The 25,367-nt window shown below is 39.6% G+C and overlaps 1 protein-coding gene across 6 annotated transcripts in view; it reads right to left on the bottom strand.

Annotated features, from left to right (window-relative positions):
• The window catches only part of LOC129659005 (histone H3.3A-like), a 247,000-nt gene that overhangs the window by 148,590 nt on the left and 73,043 nt on the right, over window positions 1-25,367 (bottom strand). For all 6 annotated transcript variants that reach the window (XR_008717718.1, XR_008717721.1, XR_008717716.1 and 3 more), the window contains one exon: window positions 8,942-9,022. The gene's annotated coding sequence lies outside the window, so the exon portion shown is untranslated. The remainder of the gene's footprint in view (window positions 1-8,941; window positions 9,023-25,367) is intronic.

The following is a 25,367-nucleotide window of genomic DNA, read 5'->3' as shown; positions in this document are numbered from 1 at the left end:
TTAAAAGACAACCCTCAGAATGGGAGAAAATAATTGCAAATGAAACAACTGACAAAGGATTAATCTCCAAAACATATAAGCAGTTCATACAGCTCAATATCAGAAAAACAAACAGTCTGATGAAAAAATGCGCAGAAGAGCTAAACAGACATTTCTCCAAAGAAGATATACAGGTGGCCAATAAACATATGAAAACATGAAATCAAAACTAGAGTAAGATATCACCTCACACCAGTCAGAATGGCCATCATCAAAAAATCCACAAACAATAAATGCTGGAGAGGATGTGGAGAAAAGGAAACTCTCTTGCGCTGTTTGTGGGAATGTAAATTGATACAGCCACTATGGAGAACAGTATGGAGATTCCTTAAAAAACTAAGAATAAAACTATCACATGATTCAGCCATCCCTGAGAAAACTGAAAAAGACGCAAATATCTCAAAGTTCATAGCAGTGCTATTTACAATAGCTGGGACATGGAAGCAACCTAGATGTCCATTGACAGGGCCAGATGGCTTCACAGGAGAATTCTATCAAACATTTAGAGAAGAGCTAATGCCTATTTTTCTGAAACTCTTCCAAAAAATTGCAGAGGAAGGAACACTTCAAACTCACTCTATGAGGCCACAATCACTCTGATAGCAAAACCAGGCAAAGACAACACAAAAAAGAAAATTACAGGCCAATATCATTGAGGAACATAGATGCAAAAATCCTCAACACAATTCTAGCAAACAGAATTCAACAACACATTAAAAAGCTCCTACACCATGATCAAGTTGGGTTTATTCCAGAGATGCAAAGATTCTTCAATATATGCAATCAATCAATGTAATATACCATAGTAACAAATTGAAAGACAAAAAGCATATGATCATTGCAATAGATGCAGAAAAAGCCTTCAAAAAATTCAGCACCCATTTATGATAAAAGCGCTTCAAAAAATGGGTACAGAAGAAAACTACCTCAACAGAGTAAAGGCCATATATGATAAGCCCACAGCAAACATTATTTTCAATGGCAAAAACTAAAAGCATTCCCTCTAAGATCAGGTACAAGACAAGGGTGTCCACTCTCACCACTATTATTCAACATAGTTTTGGAAGTCCTAGCTATGGCAATTAAAGAAGAAAAAGAAATAAAAGGAATCCAGAGCAGAAAAGAAGAAGTAAAACTCCCACTGTTTGCAGATGACATGATACTATACAAAGAAAATCCAAAAGAAACTATCAGAAAATTACCAGAGGTAATCAGTGAATTCAGCAAAGTTGTGGAAGGGTAATACACAGAAATCACTTGCATTCCTATATACTAAGTATGAAAAATCAGAAAGAGAAATTAAGAAATAAATCCCATTCACCACTGCAACAAAAAGAATAAAATATCTAGGAATAAACCCACCTAAGGTGACAAAGAACTGTAGATGGAAAATTATAAGACAATGATGAAAGAAATCAAAGACAACATAAATAGATGGAGAGATATTCCATGTTCCTGGGCAGGAAGAATCAATATTGTGAAAATGACTATACTACCAAATGTAATCTATAGATTCAATGTGATCCCTATCAAATTACCAATAGCATTTTTCACAGAACTAGAACAAAAAATTTCACAGTTCATATGGAAATACAAAAGACCAAGTAGACTGAATATAATACAAAAGACTGAATAAAAAACTGCCAAAGCAGCCTTGAGAAAGAAGAGTGGAGCTGGTGGAATCAACCTTCCTGACTTCAGATTATAGTACAAAGCTACAATCATCAAGAGGGTATGGTACTGGCACAGAAATAGAAATATAGACTAATGGAACAAGATAGATAATCCATAGATAAACCCATGCACCTACAGGTACCTCATTTTTGATAAAGGAGGCAAGAATATACAATGGGCAAAGATAGCCCCTTCAATAATTAGTGCTGGGAAAACTGGACAGCTACTGTGCAAAAGAATGAAATTAGAATACTTCCTAATGCCATAAACAAAGATAAACTCAAAATGGATTAAAGACCTAAATGTAAGACCAGAAACTATTAAATTCTTAGAGGAAAACATAGGCAGAACACTCAATGACATAAATCAAAACAAGATCCTCTATGACTCACCTCCCAGAGTAATGGAAATGAAAAAAATAAACAAACAAATGGACCTAATTAAACTTAAAATCTTTTGCACAACGAAAGAAATTATAAGCAAGGTGAAAAGACAACCCTCAGAATGGGAGAAAATAACAGGAAATGAAACAACTGACAAAGAATTAATCTCCAAAATAAATAAGCAGCTCATACAACTCAGTACCAGAAAAACAAACAACCCAGTCAAAAAGTGGGAAAAAGATCTAAACAGCCATTTCTCCAAAGAAGACATGCAGATGGCTAACAAACACATGAAAAGATGCTCAAAAATGCTCATTATTAGAGAAATGCAAATCAACACTACAATGAGATATCACCTCACACTAGTCAGAATGGCCATCATCAAAAAAGTCTACAAGCAATAAATGCTGGAGAGGGTATGGAGAAAAGAGGGCCCTCCTGCATTGCTGGTGGGAATATAAATTGATATAGCCACTATGGAAGATGGTATGGAGATTCCTTAAAAAATTAGGAATAAAACCACCATATGACTCAGCAATCCTACTCCTAGACATATACCCTGAGGAAACCAAAACTGAAAAAGATACATGTACCCCAGTGTTCACTGCAGCACTATTTACAATAGCCAGAACATGGAAGCTGGAGAAGGCAATGGTACCCCACTCCAGTACTCTTGCCTGGAAAATCCCATGCACGGAGGAGCATGATAGGCTGCAGTCCATGGGGTCGCTGAGGGTCGGACAAGACTGAGTGACTTCACTTTCACTTTTAACTTTCCTGCATTGGAGAAGGAAATGGCAACCCACTCCAATGTTCTTGCCTGGAGAATCCCAGGGACGGGGGAGCCTGGTGGGCTGCCGTCTCTGGGGTCACACAGAGTCAGACACAACTGAAGCAACTTAGCAGCAGCAGCAGCAGCAAGAAATCCAGAAAAATTGATGAACCTATTTTCAGGGAAGGAATGGAGACTCAGATATAGAGAATGGACTTTGGATATAGTGGGGAAGGAGAGAGTGAGACAAATGGAAAGTAGCATCAACATATATACACTACCATGTGTAAAAATAAGTAACTAGTTAAGAAGGTGCTATACAGCAGAGGGAGCCCAGCCTGGTGCTCTGTGATGGCCTAGAAGGGTAGGAAGGGGGGAGGACAGGGAGGCTCCAGAGGGAGGTGATATATGTTTAATTATGGCTGATTTGTGTTGTTGTACAGCAGAAACCAATAAAATACTATAAATCAACTTCCCTCCAATTAAAAATAAATGTAAAAAAAAAAAGCACCTACCCTTTTGAAGCAATAATTACATTTTTTGGTGATATTTTTAAAGGAAGTAACTTAAAATACAAAATGTATTATTTACAGTAGTAAAAAATTGGAAGAAACTAAATGTTCAAAAATGCTTGGTTACATCAATTATACCCATATGAAGTATTTTGCAGCCACTGAAAACAACACTTGTAAATCATATTTAATAGTATGGAGACAGCATTATATTTATAATTTTAATGGAAAAAGCATCATTAAAATGTATAAACACTGATCTCAACTATTAAAAACATGTATTAAAAAATACTGGCACAAAACACATCAAAATTATAATAATGGTTATCCCTAGGTGGTAGGATTATGGGTTACTTTTATTTTCTTTATATTTAACAAGTTTTTTTTCTTGCAGTAGGCCTTCTTATTATAGTAATAAGAAAGTTATTTTAGATCACAGTATAAATGCTAACAATTTAATAGATAAAATGTTTAATATGTATTTCTATTATTAAGCCATCATAGAGAAAAACGGAAGAGGCAAAATAGTATACAAATCAGAAAGAAGGATCATGGGCCAATCTGTTTGTCTAACCTCTGGGCTGGGTGATTTACCAGCAGGGCATTTAAACTCCAAATCTCAATATCTTTATCTATAAAATGAAGTAATAACAGTACCAACCTCAGAGAGTGGCTGCCAGGATTCAATTTGATATTAATAAATATTAACATGTCTTAGTCCAGTATTTGGCACCTGGTAATGCTTGTCTAAACAGTAGTCATTATTATTGTTATTATAGTATTTAACTGCTTTTTCTTCATCTAGATATATTTCAGCAAAGAAATCTAAGATCTTTTGGCTCAAAGGTTGCTCAACCAATCAATATATACCTACAAGGTCACAGAGGGCTGTTTTCATCGAGAATTCCCATGTACCTTGAGAAAATAAATCAAAGATAAAAGGAAAAACTCAGAACACAAGTCTATGTGGAAACTGGTAAAAGCTGATAAACAAACACCAATGGGGTGTCATTAGCCTTTAAACTTTGAGTCTTAGAGGTGGTTATAAAAGGTAGGCTCAGTGACAGAATGCTCTTTCAGTCAGAGACCCAGCTCTACGTGGGGCAGTTGGCAACTAGGGAAGAGTTCTCTCACCTCCCTGCCTGGGACACAGTGACAATTTTCTCTTTGTCCTCTGCATGAGCTCCCGTCTTCTCCGGGGCCAAGTGCTGGGGAGGCCCAAGTCAGCAACTTGGGTGCCAGCTTTGACACCTTTCCCTCCCTCTTCCACAATATTCAATTTACCTCTAAACCCTGCTATTTGACTCCCTAAACATCTCTCTCTAATCTGTTCACTTCTTTCTGTCTTCACTGTCACTACCCTAAAATCACAATCTCCTCTACTGTTTGCTTTCTATCTAGCCCCTCTTCAAGCTATTCTTGTTACTGCAACAGACTCAAACTCTATCTTCTTTTGTCTCTTTACTTGTATGCTATAGACTGAATGTTTGTGTCCACCACCTCTTGTCCTCCACCCCCTACAAATTCATCTGAAAGCCTCAATATCCAATGTGACTGTACATGAAGATAGGACTTTTAGGAGGTAATTAAGGTTAAATGAAGTCATAAGAATGGGACTCTTATCTGATAGGATTAGTATTTTTATAAGAGACACCAGAGGGCTCCCCTGCTCCCCCTTCTCTTTCTCTATCCACCTCCACCTCCATGTGGGGACACAGCAAAAAGCTGCCATCTACAAACCAGGAAGAAAGCCCTCATTTGACACTGAATTGGCTGGCACCTTGATCTTGGGCTTCCTGGCAGTCAGAAGTATAAGAAACAAATTTCTGTTCCTTGAGCGACTCAGTCTATGGTATTCTGTTATGACAGCTTGAGCTGACTAATACACCACACCCTGAAATCCACCACTTACTTCTTTCATCTCAACTTTCAAAATACCTCAACTGAGGCAACTTTTCTGCAGGAAGACTTCCCTAAGTGACCCATCTGGAAATGGTACCCAGTTATGCTCTGAGTATCACGTGTTACCATGATTCTCTCATACAATACTACCACATCATGTTTCACATGTGGATTCCCCATTGGACCAGACACCATGAAGCCAAAGAACCCAACACTGTGCAGACTCAGAATCTTGCACATGTCTGATACAGTCATGTCTCTGTGGATATTTTATTATATTAATTTGACTGTTTAAAAGGGTAGGCTATTTTCACTCCTGTCTTTCCTAGCCACGAAATATTTGTATAGAAAATTTTGAAAATATACTGAAGGAATGACCAAAATAATAACAACTTTAAGGGACGTAAGCTGATTTACAAGAGAATGGTCTTCTATACAATTCATAAATATTTATGAGACTAAAACCAAATAAAGGAATTGTAAAAGGATTTCTAAGTCCTTTATAAGTCCTTCATAAATCCTCTATAAGTCACTGGCACTTAGCACATAAGTAACCTTAAAAAAACTTAACTTCCTTGCCACCCATTCCTCAGTTGTACATTGAGGAGAATAAGAAGAACCTGGCTTTTAGAAGCGAACACTGAACAACAACAACAACAACAAAAACACACAGATAAAAGTTCTTAGACTAGCCTTCAGTATTTACTAAATACCTGATAAATGTTACCTCTTTTTAACTTTTTAAATTAGTAAAACAGGTTCAAGAAGAGTCAAACTCTTGGTTCTATTGCTCAGTGGGCCCCAGATTAAGGGCTGAGACTAGACTGTTTTATGCATTGTTAAGAATTATTGATTTCTATGGGCTCTCCTTCTGAAGTTGCCATCTCTGACCCATAATATTTTATTTTATTTATACCCCACTCTGTTCCAGAAAGGACTTCCAGGAGCTTACAGATGAACATAAAATACAAGCTATATGAGTTAAAGGCAGAATAAAGAGGAGAGACAAACAAGAATGAGGACTGACTGAGCATGTTAAGGCTTGAGATGAAATACTAAATCAAAAGAAGCCAGAATAAAAACGTTATTTTAATTTCTCTTTCATTCTCTCACTCCTTTCTTCTTTCTTCCTCAAGATGATTTAAACGCCATTTTAACTTTTTAAAAAACCCAGATTATTTAAGTTATTATCACATAAAATAATTCTATACTTGCATATCAAAACTGATTTTCCATGTTTTTGTGTGTGAAGCTATATTTCAATATGCAAATAAACAGACTACATATTAACTAAGGGAGATGAAAGAGCTTAATAGTGACTAAGCCCCTATGACCTGCTGATATCAGTCCAAGCTTTCACTCAAGTTGTTTTTTGATAACACAACCCTATGGAGTAAACATCCATTTTATAGATGAGCCACAGAGAAGTGCAGTGATTTGCTCAAGTACAGAGTAAGAACTCAAGCCTATGTCTGTTTCAGATGCTTGATCTACTATCATCACATCAGGGGCAGAACTTCAAGAGATGAGACATACATTTGCCCACAGACATAATAGTTCTAAAAGGTCCTTGTGAACGCTCAGCTTTTTGGTTTCATTTTCCTACTGAGATTTTTTTTTTTGGTAAGGGATGTATGTCATTACTTGGTTTTGTGTACATAATCTGCCATACTGGAAGCAGCAGGGAAATTTAGGGGTGGTTAGAAAAAAAGTCTTAGCAGCTATGCAGGGCAACAGGAGTCACTCAGAAGGTTCCAGGTCATCTCACCCAAGTGTAAAACCAACAAAAAACTATGTGTCAGGGAAGCAAATGGATGTTAAGATTCTGGAGTAAGTATGGTGGAGATAAAAGCTTATAGCAGAATCAGAGAAGATCTTTGGAAATGTCCTTGGAGCCAGGGGGGAAACGAAGATCCTAAAGCCTTTACAATCATTTTATTTACACCTGAATGCTAAGAAATGACTGAAACTTGAAGTACAAACATTTCTTCCTCCCATAGGCAACTGAGACTCAAAAAGCACACAGGTAAAATTTAAAATTGAGATACCTCTAGTCATTTCTTGTCATCCTATCACTGTCAGTAAATTGCCATTAATTTATTATTACACAGGAACTGTGTGATTTAGCTTGTGATATGTCAGGTCTAACAATATTAACTATTAGTTTAACTCTTTGACTAGTCTGTGAATGGTGTGATTAGATCTTTCCTTTTCTTTTTTTCTTTTCTGACCATGTCACACAGCTTGTGGGACCCTAGTTCCCTAACAGGGGATCAAACTCACATCCCCTGCAAGGGAAGCATGGAGTTCTAAACAATGCACTGCCAAGGAATTCCCTTTTTCATGACTGTAACTTTTCATAACTGTACATGACTGTCTTAAGTGTACTGTTCCTCTTCTGCTCCATCATTCTGAAAATTTTTAAAGTATTCTTTAAGTTTAAAGTAGAAAAAAAATCGAACATCCACCACATTTTTTTAAACTACAAATCTCTGGGGTTTAAGGTAAAGCAGGAGTCGACAAATTACAGCCAAATCCAGTTGGCTGCCTGCTTTTGTAAATAAAAATGTGCAGGGCCACAGCCTTGGTCTCCTTCGTGCACGTATTGTCTGTGGCTGCTCTTGCGCTGCACTGGCACTGCTGAGGGACTGTGACAGGGCCCACCTGGTCCACAAACCCAAAGTATTTACTGTCTGGTCATTTACAGAAAAAGACAAATCCTAGCGGTAGGGAGGAAGCGATTTTATTTCTTACATTCACATGTCAAAAACAAAATAAAACTAAGGGTGCTATCTTCTTTCCTGTGTGATGAGGTGATATTTTCTTTACTGTGTTCTGTGAATTTTCTCTAAAAACACATTTTTAATTAAAAAATATTTTAAAAGATTTGACTCAAGTGGTATTTCACCTGTCAAGTCTTCTGTTAGGCCTGCTTCCTCTATGCTTCCACAGAAGTGTTAGATTTTTCCATATTTGTAGTGAGAGAGTCAATTACTAGGTAGGTTGATAAGAAGTCCAGGGTCCCCAGGGAGGAGAAAGGGTCCAGAGCCCTTGAGAAGGAGAAAGCGGTCTGGGGCTCTCAAGGAGAAAAGGACAAACATTTTTTTCTGTATTGCTTTGTCTTAGTCAACGTAACAATGTATCTTGCAGGAGGATATGTTTCTCCTTAAGAAGAACCCTCTGACTAATCTTGATATCTTAAGACATATATTGTGGGAGCGGCTCTGGTAAGACCTTTCTATTGTTAGTTCTAATCTTGTTAATTTAAGATGTATGTTGTGGCAGTGGGTCTGGTAAAAGTATATAAGGCCTTGATAAGACTAGCAAGTGGGGGCACTCTCCATCCCCCTTCTGATGTCAGTGTCAGAAGCTTTCTCTGTCCCTTTTTGTACTTTAATAAAACTCTGCTACACAAAAGCTCTTGAGTGATCTAGCCTGGTCCCTGGTCCCAAAGCTAAATCTTCGGAGGTCACAAATCCAACACCATTCACCGTAAGCTATCAGTATTTACCATACTGCACAGCAATTCTTTTTTCTTCTTTTCTCTGAAACAAGCCCATGAACTTCAAAATGACCAAGAGATCCACCTCAGTCTTTTTTTAGGGCCTCACTCAGAGAACAATGACATTATAAAATGATGAAAGAAAATACTTCCTTACCTTTACAGCTTACAGAGTACAGCAGTCCCCCTTAACTGTGGTTTCACTTTCTGTGGTTTCAGTTCTGCAGTCAACTGAGCTCTGAAAACATTAAATGGAAAATTCCAGAAATAAGTACTTCAAACGTTTTAAATTGTGTGCTCTTCTAAGTAGCATTATAAAATCTTATGCCATCCCACTCAGGACATGCATCTTCCCTTTGCCCAGCTTATCCTGCCCATTGATCACTTTGTTAGCCGGTATGATTATCAGATCCAGTGTGGAGACATAGCAGTGCTTGTATTCAAGTCACCCTTATCTTAGGTAATAATGGTCCCAAAGTGCAAGAGTAGTAATGCTGGAGATTCAGCTGTTTCAAAGAGAAGCCACAAAGCACTTTCTTCAAGTGAAAGGTGAAAGTTCTTGACTTAAGGAAAGAAAAAAAAAATCATATGCTGAGGTTGCTAAGAGCTACAGTAAGGATTAATCCTCTACTCATGAAACTGTCAAGAAGGGAGAAGACATTCATACTAGTTTTGCTTTCACATCTCAGACTGCAAAAGTCACGGCCACAGCGGGTGATAAGTGCTCAGTGAAGATGAAAAAGGCATTAAATTTGTCCAAAAAGATACTGTGAGAGCCCACTTTGTGTAATTTTTATTACAACATACAGCATACAGTTGTTCTATTTTATTATTGGTTATTGTTGTTAATCTCTTACTGTGCATAATTTAAATTCAACTTTATCATAGGTATGTATGTATAAGAAAAAACATGTAAGACTCGGTACTATCTGAGGTTTCAGACATCCACAGGGGGTCTTGGATCCCTTGGAGAAAGGGGGACATATTTTCATAATGGTTATCTGTCTTCCTACTTTTTCTCAAATATTACCTGTCAGAGAAGGATTCCCTGAACACCCTGTATTATATAAAAAAACAAAACACTATATACTAACCCCTTTACTCAACTTTATTATTTTTATAGTACACATAACTACTTGATATAGCACATGTTTATTAGTTTACAGCCCCTCTTCTAGAATGCAAGCTCCCCATGGGTAAATTTTAAGTCTCTATGGTTAACCACTACACTTTCAGTGCCTAGAATATAAGATTGGTAGAGCTATATCTCGGAGAAGGCAATGGCACCCCACTCCAGTACTCTTGCCTGGAAAATCCCATGGACGGAGGAGCCTGAAAGGCTGCAGTCCATGGGGTCGCTGAGGGTCGGACACGACTGGGCAACTTCACTTTCACTTTTCACTTTCATGCATTGGAGACAGAAATGGCAACCCACTCCAGTGTTACTGCCTGGAGAATCCCAGGGACAGGGGAACCTGGTGGGCTGCCCATCTATGGGGTCATACAGAGTCGGACACGATTGAAGTGACTTAGCAGCAGCAGCAGAGCTATATCTGTTATCATTTTATAGATACTAAGGAAATCAATATGGAAGATGCTGAGTTTTGGTTTTGCTTTTAAGTGGAACAAGTTATTTTTAATTTATATATATATACCTGTACAGCCTTCTTTCTTTCCCTGTAAAAATAAACAGTGGCTTACACATTTGAAATTTCCTACATAAATGTCATTTTTGAAAACAAAATTTGCAAACTATGGCCTCTTTTCTGAAAGATAATCTTTTTTTGTATTTAGTTAATATTTATTTATTATGGTTTTTAGGCAAGTTTTTCCACAGTTTTATTGAGATGCTGCTAAGCTGCTAAGTCACTTGAGTCGTGTCCGACTCTGTGCGACCCCATAGACGGCAGCCCACCAGGCTCCTCTGCCCCTGGGATTCTCCAGGCAAGAACACTGGAGTGGGTTGCCATTTCCTTCTCCAATGCATGAAAGTGAAAAGTGAAAGTGAAGTCGCTCAGTCGTGTCCGACTCTTAGCGACCCCATGGACTGCAGCCTATCAGGCTCCTCCGTCCATGGGATCTACCAGGCAAGAGTACTGGAGTGGGGTGCTATTGCCTTCTCCTTTATTGAGATAATTGACAGATAAAATTATGATACTGAAAATGTAAAATGGGATGATTTGTATATGTGTACATTGTGAAAGGATTCCCTCACCGAGTTATCACATCTGTTACTTCACATATTTACTTATTTTGAAGAAGTATAGTTTGATTGTCTATAGTAACACTGAAGATAACTGTTGGATCAAGAAATAATAAATAGGGACAACAAAATACAAGAAATAGGGAAAGGGGAGAAGACAGAAGAAATACACTGATGTTTTTTGAAGACGACGTGTGTCAAGAGAAGCATCTGGCTAAAAGAACAGTAAACAAAACCAATTATATCTCAACAGTAAGGGCAGTGGTTATAGTACTAGCAATATTGTTATTTCACAGAGTTTAAGTAGCTATTTGAATGTAAGATGCTCCTCTATTTTATGGAACACTAAGAAAGAAAACTATTTCCAATTAAGCTATGATATGCCATTGATTGGGGCTTCCTGGTAGCTCAGATGGTAAAGAATCTGCCTATAATGCAAGAGACCCAGGTTCAAGCCCTGGGTGGGGAAGATCCCCTAGAGAAGGGAATGGCAACCCATTTCAGTATTCTTGCCTGGAGAATTCCATGGACAGAGGAGCCTGGCAGTCTACAGTCCGTGGGGTTGCAAAGAGTCGGACATGACTGAGCAACTAACACACATGCACGCACCATTGATTAGTAGACGCATCCAAATTTCAGTGTTGCTAAAATTGGAAAAACTGTTAGAATCAGTGTAATGAAGTTAACTACCTCCTCCTCCAGCCCCTGACCACCACCAGCAGCTACCATCTCTCAGTTTCCTACTGGCTTTCACAACTGTCCTGGGAGGTTTCAATCCTAATAACAATGTCTGTTTTATAGAAGAAGAAACTGAGTCTTGCAGTAGCTAAGTTATTTTCTCAAGATCAAAGCACTCATCTAGGATACGGAGTCCATGACCACTGTGTCCGTGTGATAGAAATCTATCTAGATAGGGGCTTTCCATTAATTTTTTAAAAATTTATTTACAGGTAAGTTATCTTCATAAGACTTGTTTTAAAAACATTATCATAAAATTTTTATCATACCAAAAATTAACAATTACCCATTTATATAATTTGATATTCAATCAAATGCCAAGTCCTTGATTTAAAACATTTTTTAAAATAACAATTTGAGATACAACTCACATATTATAAAACTCATCCTTTGAAGTATACAATCCAATGCTTCTTTTTTAAGTATATTCACAAAATTGTGCAACCATCACTACTATGTAATTTCAGTACATTTTTATCATCCCTAAAAGGCACATGCCATTCCTATTAGCAGTCACTTCCCATTTACTCACAAACTCCCCAGTCCTAGGCAAATATTAACATATATTTTTCATTTTTAAGGATATCCTTACTCTGAACATTTCATGTAAGTGACATCATATAATGTCTGGCCTTTAAAAAAACGACATATTCATTTATTTGGGGCTGTGCTGCGTCTTCGTCATTGTGCAGGTTTTCCTCTGTTGTGGCGACACAGGGGTTACTCTCTAGTTGCAGTGCACAGGCTTCTCATTGGGGCGACTTCCTGTGTTACACAGCACAGGCCCAATAGCTGCGGTGCGCAGACTTAGTTGCTACAGGGCATATGGGATCTTCCTGGTTCAGGGATTAAACGTGTCTCCTGCATTGGCAGGCAGGTTCTTTACCAATGAGTCACTGGGGAAACCCCAATATCTGGCTTTTTGTATCTGTTTTCTTTCACTTAGCGTGTTTTCAAGGTTCATTCACAGGTTCGCAGGTATCAGTACTTCATTCCTTTTTGTGGCTGAATATTATTCCACTGTATGGATATACTACATTTGATTTATCCATTCATCAGTTGATAGACATCTGAGTAGTTTCAACTTTGGGGCTATTATGAGTAATGCTGAATAATGAATATATGCTATGAATGTTTGTGTGAGTTTTACATGGCTATATGTTCTCAATTCTTTTGGGCTAATGCATAGGCATGGAATTGCTGGGTCATATAGTAACACTATGTTTAACGTTTTGAGGAAATGTCAGACTGTTTTATATAGTTTATTATCTTACATTCTGAGCTGCAGTGTATAAGGGTTCCAATTTTTCCACATCTTCACCAAGACTTGTTACTGTTTTCTTTTTTATTATAGCCATCCTAGTGGGTATGGAGCAGTCCCAGTGTGGCTCCATTAACTTTTTTAAAGTATCAGTTTCTAAGTATCATTTCAATATTATATATCAATTATGTGCATATATTAATACACACATATATAAATAAATAACTGATCATTATGATCACAATCTCTGACAATTTGGCAAACAGTCCTTGAAGCTATTTATGTATTCATTCACTTCTATTAAATTCCCAGGGCTCAATTTGTTGTACTTTAACAATACTCTTGTGGAGTAAGTTGGTAGGGAAATCATCTCAAAGAGCTATAAGCTGAGAAAGGCTGTCAGCCAAAAATAAATCATCCTTTTCACAGTCCAGTGCTTTATTACCAGGTCACGCTGCCCACGGATAAGGAATGGGAAAAATGAGTGACACAGAAAAGCCTCACAGATTGTACACTCCATTAGAATATCTAAATTTAAAGCAGAACCTGCACCTACAATATGTCTTTTTATGATTTGTCCCATTCGCTTTTAAAGCCAGGAAAGTGACAATAAAAAGACTTTGTATCATGTAAAATGACATGTTTTATTTTTCACATTCGTTCCCCAAAGAGGTAGCATTACAAAGAAATAGCATCTCTCTGAAAGCCAAAGTACTTCCATCACTTATGAACTCTTCCTGGCAGTGGCAGAAAAGCAAATATTTAAGTTCTCAAAAATCAAGACACAGTTAACTTTTAACACAGACTTGATATAAATTGTATATGTACATGTGTATATAGATCTGCTTTATATTAGACATCTCAGCCTTAAGAAATCACTCTGTGACTGTCAATCAGAATAAGACTGTAATGTTTATATGAGTTATTTTCCATGAAACAATGGACTAAGGCAAAAGAGAACAAAATATCACCTCCCAAAAACCCAAACTGATTGAACCAAGCACCCATACCCCAATCCTTCAAATATATCTCTGATACCTACTCTAAGAAGAAAGAAAGACAATAAAAGATCTCTTAGAGTTTTGCACTGAAAGAATGGAGTTTTGCACAGTGGACCACTAGGGAAGTTCCTTAAAGATCTTTTAAGTTGTTAAATTGCAACCTTTAAATATGCATTTTATCAAGAAGATATTCTACATATTTAATTTTTTTCCAAATCAATCTGTTGTTATTTTTACATACTGGTTGAATATCTACATAGAGTACCTACCATATGTAAGGCACCAGGCAATACTATCCTTATTTGTCTAGCTAGTATGAGTAGTGAGCATTTCCTTGCTTTTCAGAGACCTGACCAGATAATTGCATCACTCAATCCCTCACTAACTTCGAATATTTTTTCAAAGGCCACTTCGAAGTTGAGGAACACCTTATTTAAAACGGAAAACCTCCCTCCCATACTTCCAGCTCCAACTATTCTCCTCTATTTTTCCTCAAAATATTGATTATCTTCTCATCTTATTTAGTCATTTATTTACTATTTGCTTTCCCTATTATAATGTTTTCTCTACTTTCTTCTATTTAAGTCTGAATTTGGCAATAAGGAGTTCATGATCTGAGCCACAGTCAGCTCCCGGTCTTGTTTTTGGTGACTGTATAGAGCTTCTCCATCTTTGGCTGCAAAGAATATAATCAATCGATTTTTGGTGTCGACCATCTGGTGATGTCCATGTATAGAGTCTTCTCTTGTGTTGTTGAAGAAGGTGTTTGCTATGACCAGTGTGTTCTCTTGGCAAAACTCTATTAGCCTTTGCCCTGCTTCATTCCGTATTCCAAGGCCAAATCTGCCTGTTACTCCAGGTGTTTCTTGACTTCCTACTTTTGCATTCCAGTCCCCTATAATGAAAAGGGCATCTTTTTTTGGAGTTAGTTCTAGAAGATCTTGTAGGTATTCATAGAACTGTTCAACTTCACCTTCTTCAGCATTACTGGTTGGGGCATAGACTTGGATTACTGTGATATTGAAAGGTTTGCCTTTGATATTTGGCAAAACTAATACAATTTTGTAAAGTTTAAAAATAAAATTAAAAAAATAAAAAAGGAAACGAACAGAGATCATTCTGTCGTTTTTGAGATTGCATCCAAGTACTGCATTTCAGACTCTTTTGTTGACTATGATGGCTATTTCATTTCTTAAGTGAGAAACAGATTTAAGGGACTAGATCTGATAGACAGAGTACCTGATGAACTATGGACGGAGGTTTGTGACATGGTACAGGAGACAGGAATCAAGACCATTCCTAAGAAAAAGAAATGCAAAAAAGCAAAATGGCTGTCTGAGGAGGCCTTACAAATAGTTGTGAAAAGAAGGGAAGTGAAAAGCAAAGGAGAAAAGGAAATATATACCCATTTGAATGTGTATTCAATGAGTTCCAAAGAATAGCAACGAGAGATAAGAAAGCCTTCCTCAGCGATCAACACAAAGAAATAGAGGAAAACAATAGAATGGGAAAGACTAGAGATCTCTTCAAGAAAATCAGAGATACCAAGGGAAAATTTCATGCAAAGATGGGCTCAATAAAGGACAGAAATGGTAGGGACCTAACAGAAGCAGAAGATATTAAGAAGAGGTGGCAAGAATACACAGAAGAACTGTACAAAAAAGATCACGACCCAGATAATCACAATGGTGTGATCACTCACCTAGAGCCAGACATCCTGAAATGTGAAGTCAAGTGGGCCTTAGGAAGCATCACTATGAACAAAGCTAGTGGAGGTGATGGAATTGCAGTTGAGCTATTTCAAATCCTGAAAGATGATGCTGTGAAAGTGCTGCACTCAATATGCCAGCAAATTTGGAAACCTCAGCAGTGGCCATAGGACTGGAAAAGGTCAGTTTTCATTCCAATCCCAAAGAAAGGCAATGCCAAATAATGCTCAAAGTACCACACAATTACACTCATCTCACACGCTAGTAAAATGATGCTTAAAATTTTCCAAGCCAGGCTTCAGCAATACATGAACCGTGAACTTCCAGATGTCCAAGCTGGTTTTAGAAAAGGCAGAGGAATCAGAGATCAAATTGCCAACATCTGTTGGATCATCAAAAACCAAAAGGGTTCCAGAAAAACATCTATTTCTGCTTTATTGACTATGCCAAAGCCTTTGACTGTGTGTGGATCATGTGGATCACAATAAACTGTGGAAAATTCTGAAAGAGATGGGAATACCAGACCACGTGACCTGCCTCTTGAGAAACCTGTATGCAGGTCAGGAAGCAACAGTTAGAACTGGACATGGAACAACAGACTGGTTCCAAATAGGAAAAGGAGTATGTCAAGGCTATATATTGTCACCCTGCTTATTTAACTTATATGCAGAGTACATCATGAGAAACGCTGGGCTGGATGAAGCACAAGCTGGAATCAAGATTGCCAGAGGAAATATCAATCACCTCAGATATGCAGACGACACCACCCTTATGCCAGAGAGTGAAGAACTAAAGAGCCTCTTGATGAAAGTGAAAGAGGAGAGTGAAAAAGTTGGCTTAAAGCTCAACATTCAGAAAACTAAGAACACGGCATCTGGTCCCATCACTTCATGGCAAATAGATGGGGAAACAGTGGAAACAGTGGCTGACTTTATTTTTCTGGGCACCAAAATCACTGCAGATGGTGACTGCAACCATGAAATTAAAAGACACTTACTCCTGGGAAGGAAAGTTGTGACCAACCTAGACAGCATATTAAAAAGCAGAGACATTACTTTGTCAACAAAGGTCTGTCTAGTCAAGGCTGTGGTTTTTCCAGTGGTCATGTATGGATGTGAGAGTTGGACTATAAAGAAAGCTGAGTGCCAAAGAATTGATGCTTTTTAACTGTGGTGTTGGAGAAGACTCTTGAGAGTCCTTTGGACTGCAAGGAGATCCAACCAGTCCATTCTAAAGGAGATCAGTCCTGGGTGTTCATTGGAAGGACTGATGTTGAGGCTGAAACACCAATACTTTGGCCACCTCATGCGAAGAGTTGACTCATTGGAAAAGACCCTGATTCTGGGAAAGATTGAGGGCAGGAGGAGAAGGGGACGACAGAGGATGAGATGGCTGGATGGCATCACCGACTCAGTGGACATGGTTTTGGGTGGACTCTAGGAGTTGGCGATGGACAGGGGGGCCTGGCGTGCTGTCGTTCATGGGGTCGCAAAGAGTCAGACACGACTGAGCAACAGAACTGAACTGATTATAATGTTAGTTCCATGAAGGCAGAGATATTGGCCTGTTTTCTTTTTTCCCCCATTACTTTATTTCCAGGGTGTGAATGAATACTTCTTGAATAGACAAATGAATGAAAATAGCCACTATAATGGGTCTTTGTAATCTTTGATTTTCCAGATGCCTCTGGTTTTTTTTAAAGTTAATATTTATCAGCCTTTTCTTAGCTTTGATTTTGACTGAGGATAAATTCCTCATACTCTGCTTCTGTTTTATGCCTGTGATTTATGAGTCTGTCCCAGAGCCACTTCTCATTTCTATGTTCTCCCTGTTGATGGGTCGTAGCACTTACCTTTTCCTACTCTCCAGTGTCTACAGGCCACCTCTACAACTGAGAATGTCCCCAATAGAAATTATCACCTCCCCACAAACCTGCTGTGGAGTTGGAAGCTCTATGTTGGTTAATAACATCACTAATACCCAGTCTCTTAAGCTAGTGGTATCTGAATCTTCAGTTCCTCTCTCGGTTGATCCGACGAGTGTCAGTTTCTGATATCCTGGCACCCAGTTTCTCCACATCCACATTGCCACTATCCTAGCCAAGATCCTTACCCTCCTGCCCTGAGGCAACTGCAGTCTTCCCTGTACCTGTATGTGGAGAAGTCTAGGAAACTTTAAGGAACTACCACACTTACAGACACATTTGGAGGAGATAGACTTAGGTCTTTCTGTGGTAACTAACAATGGCTTGAGCAGCATTTGTGGGTGGAAGCTGCCTCGATATATGATGGATCTATGATCAGACAAAAGCTCAACATAACCATGTGTGTGAGCTGGACATGGGAGGTAGGGGCAATCATTTCCGAGGCAGCCAGTATAAACAAAAAACGCAGCCCCTGACTTGGGGAACTGACCTGACTCTGACAACTGGATCTGTGTGTGGTTAACAGCTGACCTGGCATTCACAGCTAGGCCCTGGCATCCTCAGAATCTCCCAGAGTCCTACATCTGATGACACCAAACAAACAAAACAAACTTCATAATCTTATCTAAGCCCAGATGAAAACAAGGTCACCATGTAAACCACAAAATGCCAAAAAGTCCCCTCTCCCAGCTAATGTGAATGACTGCTGCTTTTGTAACAATGACAGCCTTAGCCTCATTGTTCTAGTTACAGTCAAGATATGCAATCATAGAATTACTCCCCTCACTTCCTGAGAGCATCCAGCAAAGCCCTGCTTCCTTGAGCTCTTCCCCAGATCACTCAACAGAAGCTCAAGTTCCATAAGAAGTCCTTTCTAACACTGTCTTACTGAGCTGCCTCCCAGGTCCCCACGGTGAGCACTCTCCCTTGCTGCAAAGAATGTGAGACCCAGCTGGTCCAACTCAAGGTTTGTACCTGATAGTTGTTGGCTGAAGAGTTTGGACCCTGGTGTGGGAACTCTGCTCTGTATTTGATTGAATCAAGTAAGCCATTTAGAGAGGCAATATTAGATGCTCTACAGGCAAAGATGAGTCAAATTCAGGCAGTAACTCAAATGCTTGAGGATATCTGAATCACATAGTCTTGAGAATCCTAGCCCAGAGTGAATGCAGGGTTGAAGAAAAGATATTACTTGCCACTTCAGACTTCATGGATTATTAAAATACCCTCAATTTATGCCTTTAGAGAATATGTTCTGAAGTGGAAAAGAGGATGCAATAGCTGGCTACCTTGGATGCTGGCCTGATTGTCTGTCTTTATTAATTTAAAAAAAATTTCCAAAATGCTCAAATGCTTCAAGCATTTTTCTAAGCATTGCAGATACAGTACTAAACCAAACATACAAACTGTCTCCCTGCTCACTTTGATTTATATTACAACTGGGCATGAAAAACAACAAAAACAAATGTATACATCTGAAAAAACAAGTAGCAAAGTAAAAAATATGTAGCTTGTTAAACAGAGGATGAGACTGTTGGATGGCATCACTGACACAATGGACATGAGTTTGAGTAGGCTCTGGGAGTTGGTGATGGACAGGGAAGCCTGGCGAGCTGAAGTCCCTGGGGTCGCAAAGAGTCGGACGCAACTGAGCGACTGAACAGAAATTAGAGAAAGTCAACAGTGTGTCTTGACAGTTCCTCTACATTTTTGGATAGTATCATAAAGGCCTTTCTCAGGAGGCAGAATTTAAACAGATATCTGAATATTGAGAAAGAGCCAGCCATACACATATCAGAGAGAGATGATTTTAGACAGAGGCCATATAAAGCAAAGGCTCTAAGGAACTATAAAGATTGTTTTAGTCAGCTCAGGTTGCTGTAACAAAAGATCATAGACTGGGTAGCTTACATGGAATCCTAAGAATTACAATTATAACAACAAGAAAGACCCCTTTCCCTGGGAGAATGAATATGAGGCTATGTTTAAAGTCAGTGCTAGTGAGAGTAAGTGCTAGTAACAGAGCTGATTTTCATCACAGCTAAAACATGAATATTTAATTTGTATAGATTTAATTTTTTCAATTAAAATGTTCTGAATTGAAGACCAGGAAAATCTTACCTTCTCAGTCTTAAATTTTGTACTTTCTCCAGGAGATGGTGGTGGTTGCCACTTAGAATGCTAGCACTCTCACTTGTGAATCTCTCTCAATTTTACCGATGATAATAAGCAAACAGGAAAATGGAATTTCAAAGCAATCAACTTAATTATGGGATCACCAACCCTGATGTTCTTTCTCCTTAAATCCTCAAGTCAATTTTACGAGAATGTATTACCTTTAGACTCCTCTTTGCAAAGGGTTTGGATACCACCATGACTATGCCAAAGCTTTTGACTGTGTGTGGATCAAAATAAACTGTGGAAAATTCTGAAAGAGATGGGAATACCAGACCACCTGATCTGCCTCCTGAGAAATCTATATGCAGATCAAGAAGCAACAGTTAGAACTGGACATGGAACAACAGACTGGTTCCAAATAGGAAAAGGAGTACGTCAAGGCTATAATAGCAATAGTCTGCTTATTTAACTTACATGCAGAGTACATTATGAGAAACGCTGGGCTGGATGAAGCACAGCTGGAATCAAGATTGCCAGGAGAAATATCAATAACCTGAGATATGCAGATGGCACCACCCTTATGGCAGAAAGCAAAGAAGAACTAAAGAGCCTCTTGATGAAAGTGAAAGAGGAGAGTGAAAAAGTTGGCTTAAAGCTCAACATTCAGAAAACTAAGATCATGGCATCTGGTCCCATCACTTCATGGGAAACAGATGGGGAAACAGTGGAAACAGTGGCAGACTTTATTTTTCTGGGCTCCAAAATCACTGCAGATGGTGAATACAGCCATGAAATTAAAAGACACTTGCTCCTTGGAAGAAAAGCTATGACCAACCTAGACAACATATTAAAAAGCAGAGGCATTATTTTGCCAACAAAGATCCATCTAGTCAAAGCTATGGTCTTTCCAGTAGTCATGTATGTATGTGAGAGTTGGACTGTGAAGAAAGCTGAGTGCTGAAGAATTGATGCTTTTGAACTGTGGTGCCAGAGAAGACTCTTGAAAGTCCCTTGGATTGCAAGGAGATCCAACCAGTCCATCCTAAAGGAAATCTGTCCTGAATATTCACTGCAAGGACTGATGCTGAAGCTGAAACTCCAATACTTTGGCCACCTTATGCAAAGAACTGACCCAATGGCAAAGACCCTGATGCTGGGAAAGACTGAAGGTGGGAGAAGGGAACGACAGAGTTGGATGGCATCACTGACTCAATGGACATGGACATGAGTTCGAGAAAACTCCAGGAGTTGGTGATGGACAGGGAGGCCTTGCATGCTGCAGTCCATGGGGTCACAAAGAGTCGGACACTACTGAGCAACTGAGCTGAACTGAACTGATGTACTCAGTAAGCATACAAGAGTGTTGCTACCGCTAAGTCGCTTCAGTCGTGTCCGACTCTGCGTGACCCAATGGACGGCAGCCCACCAGGTTCCCCCGTCCCTCGGATTCTCCAGGCAAGAACACTGGAGTGGGTTGCCATTTCCTTCTCTAATGTAAGAAAGTGAAAAGTGAAAGTGAAGTCGCTCAGTCATATCCGACTCTTCTCGACCCTATGGATTGCAGCCCACCAGGCTCCTCTGTCCATGGGATTTTCCAGGCAAGAATACTGGAGTGGGGTGCCATTGCCTTTTCCAAGCATACAAGAGTACTGCCAACTATTTGTGGGAAAACTTAGGTGATGTGTTACTGATAAATCAGAGGTGAATTGTGGTTGTGCTTTGATAACAATAGTGTTGTTGTTTGTTGTTGCTTAGTCACTAAGTTCATATCCAACTCTTTTACCACCCAATAGACTGCATGCAGCCTGCCAGGCCCTTCTGTCCATGGGATTTCCCAGGCAAGAATACTGAAGTGATTGCCATTTCCTTCTCCAGGGGATTTTTCCCAACCCAGAGATTGAACCAACATCTCTTGTATCTCCTTTATTGGCAGGCATGCTTTTTGTTTACTTGTTTTTTAAATCATTGAGCCACCAGGAAGCCAGTAAGAGTGTACCAAATACAAACTTTATTTCTCTCTACCAGATTCGCCAGTGTCTCAGTTCAGTTCAGTTCAGTCGCTCAGTCGTGTCTGACTCTGTGACCCCATGAACCGCAGCACGCCAGGCCTCCCTGTCCATCACCAACTCCTGGAGTTTATGCAAACTCATGTGCATCGAGTCGGTGATGCCATCCAACCATCTCATCCTCTGTTGTCCCCTTCACCTCCTGCCCCAATCCCTCCCAGCATCAGAGTCTTTTCCAATGAGTCAACTCTTCGCATGAGGTGGCCAAAGTATTGGAGTTTCAGCTTTAGCATCAGTCCTTCCAATGAACACCCAGAACTGATCCCTTTTAGGATGGACTGGTTGGATCTCCTTGCAGTCCAAGGGACTCTCAAGAGTCTTCTCCAACATCACAGTTCAAAAGCATCAATTCTTTGGCACTCAGCTTTCTTCACAGTCCAACTCTCACATCCATACATGACCACTGGAAAAACCATAGCCTTGACTAGACGGACCTTTGTTGGCAAAGTAATGTCTCTGCTTTTGAATATGCTGTCTAGGTTGGTCATAACTTTCCTTCCAAGGATAAGCGTCTTTTAGTTTCATGGTTGCAATCACCATATGCAGTGATTTTGGAGCCTAAAAAAATAAAGTCTGACACTGCTTCCACTGTTTCCCCATCTATTTACCATGAAGTGACGAGACCAGGTGCCATGATCTTAGTTTTCTGAATGTTGAGCTTTAAGCCAACTTTTTCACTCTCCTCTTTCACTTTCATCAAGAGGCTTTTTAGTTCCTCTTCACTTTCTACCATAAGGGTGGTATCCTCTGCATATCTGAGGTTATTGATATTTCTCCCAGCAATCTTGATTCCAGCTTGTGCTTCATCCAGCCCAGCGTTTCTCATGATGTACTCTGCTGCTGCTGCTAAGTCACTTCAGTCATGTCCGACTCTGTGCGACCCCAGAGACAGCAGCCCACCAGGCTCCCCCGTCCCTGGGATTCTCCAGGCAAGAACACTGGAGTGGGTTGCCATTTCCATCTCCAATGCATGAAAGTGAAAAGTGAAAGTGAAGTCGCTCAGTTGTATCCGACTCTTAGTGACCCCATGGATTGCACCCTACCAGGCTCCTCCAATCCATGGGATTTTCCAGGCAAGAGTACTGGAGTGGGTTGCCATTGCCTTCTCTGATGATGTACTCTACATAGAAGTTAAATAAGCAGGGTGACAATATACAGCCTTGATGTACTCCTTTTCCTATGTGGAACCAGTCTGTTGTTCCATGTCCAGTTCTAACTGTTGCTTCCTGACCTGCATACAGGTTTCTCAAGAGGCAGGTCAGGTGGTCTGGTATTTCCATCTCTTTCAGAATTTTCCACAGTTTATTGTGATCCACACAGTCACAGGTTTTGGCTAGAGGTGGGCTAATCCACAGCTATGGACTCATTTCTACAAGGTCTCTCTTAAGTTCAAGCTCAAATGAGTCCAGTTGTTCTAAAGAAACCAGGAAATGGGTCTCTCAATGGGGAACACACATCCCATCAATACCCAACTTAAACAATGTCTAAGTGGGCAGCTTCTTAGAGGCTCCTGTGGTAACATGTGAATGGACATCTAGGCCTGATACTACAGAAGACAGGTCTTAAGACCATGGATTCCCTGAGAAGATAAGTATAGTTCTACAGAAAGAAGTAAGACGTAATCCACCAGAAACAAACAATGGCAATGGCTATTATCTCTGTGGAATCATTTCCTAGTGGATTCATCAGGAAAACTGCAGCCATTTTGCAACTTCTGAATGCAAAAAATCACTTGAGCAGAGAAAACTGCGGCTATAATCAGAGAAGTGTCTTGGGCAAGGGTTTCTTAACCTGAGGAATTTTAAAATTAATTTAATAAATGCACTGTGACTGGTTGAATTATGGCCTCCCAAAGATGACTCTTGAGAATCCCTTGGACTGCAAGGAGATCCAACCAGTCCATTCTAAAGGAGATCAGCCCTGGGATTTCTTTGGAAGGAATGATGCTAAAGCTGAAACTTCAGTACTTTGGCCACCTCATGCGAAGAGTTGACTCATTGGAAAAGACGCTGATGCTGGGAGGGACTGGGGGCAGGAGGAGAAGGGGACGACAGAGGATGAGATGGCTGGATGGCATCACTGACTCGATGGATGTGAGTCTGAGTGAACTCTGGGAGTTGGTGATGGACAGGGAGGCCTGGCGTCCTGCGATTCATGAGGTCGCAAAGAGTTGGACACCACTGAGGGAATGAACTGAACTGAACTGAAAGACATCCCCACCCTAATCCACCAACACCTAATGATGTTAGTTTAGGAGCTTTATGGATGTGATTAAGTTAAGGATCTTGAGATGAGGAGATTACCCTGGATTATCTGATGGACCCAACTTAATCATCTAAGAGCAAGGCAGGGAGGTCAGAGGAGAAGAAGGGACTGAAGCAGAAGGCTGAGAGATATGGGGTCACGAGCTGAGAATGTGAACAGCTTCTAGGAGCTGGAAAAGGCAAGGAAATGGATTCTGCTCTGAGCCTCCGGAAGGAACACAATCTGGCTTACTCATTTAGACTTCTGATGGACAGAAGTGTAAGAAAATAAATTTGTGTTGCTTTATCTAAATTTCTGCTATTGAGTTCCAGAAACAGTAGGAAATGAATAGATACCCTTTATTAGATCCCATTTCACAAATCACAAAAGTGATTGGTGTTTATTGCCATAATGAGATAAAACAAAGATATAAAGGAAAAAATCCCCCAACTTCTCTGTTCAGCACCTCCCAAACCTCACCTCCAGGGTCACCTAAGTTTTTCTACCCACACTCAGTACTGGCAGTTCTAGCTCTTCAGTTAGTTGTTTTTATTTAAAGTATTAAGACCTTTGAACTAACTAACTGCCCTAGTAATATATTCTCTCACTAAAAATGGAAGATTACACCAATGGCCCCCAATCATTCCCTTCTCTCTATGTAGGCCCCTTTGCAAAGTGCTTTGCAGCAATTCCCATCAAAAGGTGGGTTCTATTCCCCAAACTATCCCTGGGCTTGTCCAGTGGACTTGGTTTGACCAATGGGACAATAGCAAGCATTAACTCAAGCAGAGGCTAGGAATTGTCATGTTTGTGTGAACTAGGCCAAGGCAAGCCAACCTGACTGGAAGAAATTTCTACTCATCTCACAGACTCATATCAAATAACTGTTCATAGCTTTAAGCCACTAAGTTTCAAGGTCATTTGTTATTATAAGTAACTGTTCCACAAATTTGAAGCTATTGACATCTTCTCAGATGTCACCTTCCAAGAGTCTGGATTTTCTCTCTGGTCTGAATTTCTGAAAAGAATGATCTACAGATACAATACATATCAAGCTGAGGCATCATATGGTTCAATCTCAATGAAGAGTCACATCCAAAGACACAATGGTGAAACAAAATAAGCAAACAAATAGGGGGATAAAAGCAACTAAAATCTTTTCTGAAATTTCTTTTATTAATGCACTGAAAATGTCTTAAAATTCTCTTTCTCTGTTTTTCTTGTATCTCCCACACATGCTAGCTACTACTACTACTACTAAGTCACTTCAGTCGTGTTCGACTCTGTGCGACCCCAGAGACGGCAGCCCACCAGGCTCC

This window comes from Bubalus kerabau, chromosome 8 (assembly GCF_029407905.1).
Source record: "Bubalus kerabau isolate K-KA32 ecotype Philippines breed swamp buffalo chromosome 8, PCC_UOA_SB_1v2, whole genome shotgun sequence".
Taxonomy (NCBI): domain Eukaryota; kingdom Metazoa; phylum Chordata; class Mammalia; order Artiodactyla; family Bovidae; genus Bubalus; species Bubalus kerabau.
This window is presented reverse-complemented; position numbering and strand designations above follow the sequence as displayed.